Source organism: Montipora capricornis, chromosome 6 (assembly GCF_036669925.1).
Source record: "Montipora capricornis isolate CH-2021 chromosome 6, ASM3666992v2, whole genome shotgun sequence".
NCBI lineage: Eukaryota > Metazoa > Cnidaria > Anthozoa > Scleractinia > Acroporidae > Montipora > Montipora capricornis.
In genome coordinates, this window is record NC_090888.1 from 54,499,669 (window position 1) to 54,502,168 (window position 2,500).

General features: G+C 39.2%; 1 protein-coding gene across 1 annotated transcript in view; it reads right to left on the reverse strand.

Annotated features, from left to right (window-relative positions):
- Positions 1 to 2,119, reverse strand: part of LOC138050646 (tachykinin-like peptides receptor 86C) — a 21,107-nt gene extending 18,988 nt beyond the window's left edge. Inside the window, exon 1 of the mRNA XM_068896949.1 lies at positions 2,002 to 2,119. The gene's annotated coding sequence lies outside the window, so the exon portion shown is untranslated. The remainder of the gene's footprint in view (positions 1 to 2,001) is intronic.
- Between the last annotated feature and the right edge of the window lie 381 nt (positions 2,120 to 2,500).

Here is a 2,500-nt window from a genome sequence, read left to right on the forward strand (position 1 = left end):
CCGTGGGAACATTTTATCCAGGAATATTTGACTCTATTTGGTGGGGTCCTGAGAATTCAGTGTTCAGTAAAACCATTGTCCGAGGAACTGATAATGGCTCAATTCGCGTCGACTCTGAAAAAAAAATACAACAAAAACACACACACACACACACAGGAAGAAAGCGACAATAAGGTTATGCTTTTTAATTGAGAATTGTTTCGTAAAATTATCTTCTCAGGTCTTTTATCGGGATCCCCTTATAATTTTGTTGGCTTTCCCTCACTGAGCTTGGGGTGCCTGTGGTTCTTCGTGAAACTCTGGGCCTTTGTGCTATATCGTTTGTTATCGATCTTCATGGGAGAGAGGATAAAAGGCCGAATCAAGCCGAATTTTGGGATTAAATCGCCCTCGATCGCCGAGTTATCAGTGGCTTCCGGAAGTTGCGAGTGAAGCAAAGGAGAAATTTTCAAAACTAGACCTGAACGCCTCAAATCAACACAAGAACAAAAGAACACAAGGTGAAGTACAAGTGAGTTTATTTTATTTATTTTCCTCGCTGTAAACTAGGATTAGCCGATTTTTTTTCGGCAATTTTTCATTCCCATATAAACCCCACAAATCTTTACGTTGAATAGCTGAGCATTCGAATTATGAGTTTGTGGTAACTGGAGCCATCCATAAAATATTTGGTGTCCGCGCAGTGAATTTCTGGCTATTATTTCATAAGAATGAGTCGGAACTTGAATAAAATCGGCTCAACCTTTTTTCAAAGAAGATGCAATCCATTATCTTCCTTACCAACCATAATATCAATCGGAATACGATAAATCGTCTCTGTACACGTCACCGATTAGGAATCATTAGTTCTAGTTTATTTGAAGTTAAAACATTCTGCAATAATACAAAACTTTCGTGGCATACTCCTTTACTAGCCATACGTGGATGAGCAGTCGGATTTCACGGCTGAAAGTTTGTAGGGGATAAATTTCTTCGTCTCAGTTAAATTTTACCAGCTGCATGGTTCGTTATCAGGCTCAAAAATGTAAGATGGGTGCCGTTAATTACGACATAGCTCTTGAGGTCCTTTAGGTGAAATTTCAAAAAACCAGTACAGGAGAATCCCGATTTCTCGAACCCTTGGTTTGTCGAACCTCCCGATAACTCGAATCAGTTGTCGTTTCCCTTGGATTTGCTTCACTCCAATATTCTGATATTTACCCTGGATTTCTCGAACACTCGATACTTCGAAACTCCCGCAAACACGAATTTATTCTCGGCTCCCGAGGGAAAAACCAATCCTTGATTACTAGAACCTTTGAAAAGTTACAAGGCTCTGAGTGACGATTTCAGTTTTATTCTGCGCCTTGAAGCAAATAAACACTTCGGGGCACGTTTTTCCCTCCCAATTTTATTACAAAGCCAGTGACAAATCTGTCATCAGTTACTAGAAATACAATGTTGCTATTGCATACTTAAATGTCTCGATAATCTGCGCCGAGGTACCCAAAAGATTTCTCGGTTGCAAAACAGCAACAATATATCACGTTGATTTTCTTAACGGGAACGTTTTCCCGTAAGGTGCAATGATTGTATAAATTGAAGCGCTGTTTAACGTGTGTGCAGAACTACAGTCTATGTTCTGGCGCAATTTGTGTTACTTTTTAAACTATAATACGTTTTGCTTGTAAATAGAGACCCCTATATACAACAAAAAGAACGTATTTCTATGAAAATGTGCTTAACTGCCCCCGCTAAAACGATATCTCAGCATTTTAGTGTAATCTTATGCCACCTCTCGAACTCCCGATGACTTTTCGAACCAACTTGTGTTTCACTTGGAGGTTCAAGAAATCGGGATTCTACTGTATTTTTTGTTTGCAAATCTTTTTGATTAAATTAAAAGAATTCAGTAGTCTTGGGGACGAACAATTGAAGATATGACTCTCCCGAATATTTAATCAAAAGCGTTTCAGATCCCTTAATTTGCTCTGCATATTTTTATCTTTCCGCTTTGCTTACCTGACGTATTCCTTGTGCACAAAACAGTAACTGTATATCCAAAACAGATGGTTTAAAACTGTCTCCGCTTTATACAACTACCAACTTTTCAGTTTACTGAGAAGTGGACGCATTTCTTGCACGTATCATTGATAAAGGAAAAATCCGCTTTCAAGAGACCAGGCAAATATGTCAACATTAATACATGCCAGTCACGTTCTGGGTTTTATAAAGATCCTTTTACCTAAAAACCCTCGATATATAAACAGGAAGTTTGAGCGGCCATCACGTAGCTTAGCTTGCTTTTCTGACCCAATCAAACACTGTCACTGCACCCGACAGACTTGGTGAATTCGGCATCAGAGCAACGTCATGGACGTCTGGACGGCTTACATAGGATGACAATGTAGTCATGTACATGTGTAGCCCAGCTGATGCAAACAATACATAAAAGAAATGTTCTAAAATGGCGCTAAAGTTCGGTCGTCACTTTAAAGCTTAACGTCCAACTGAACTTCTC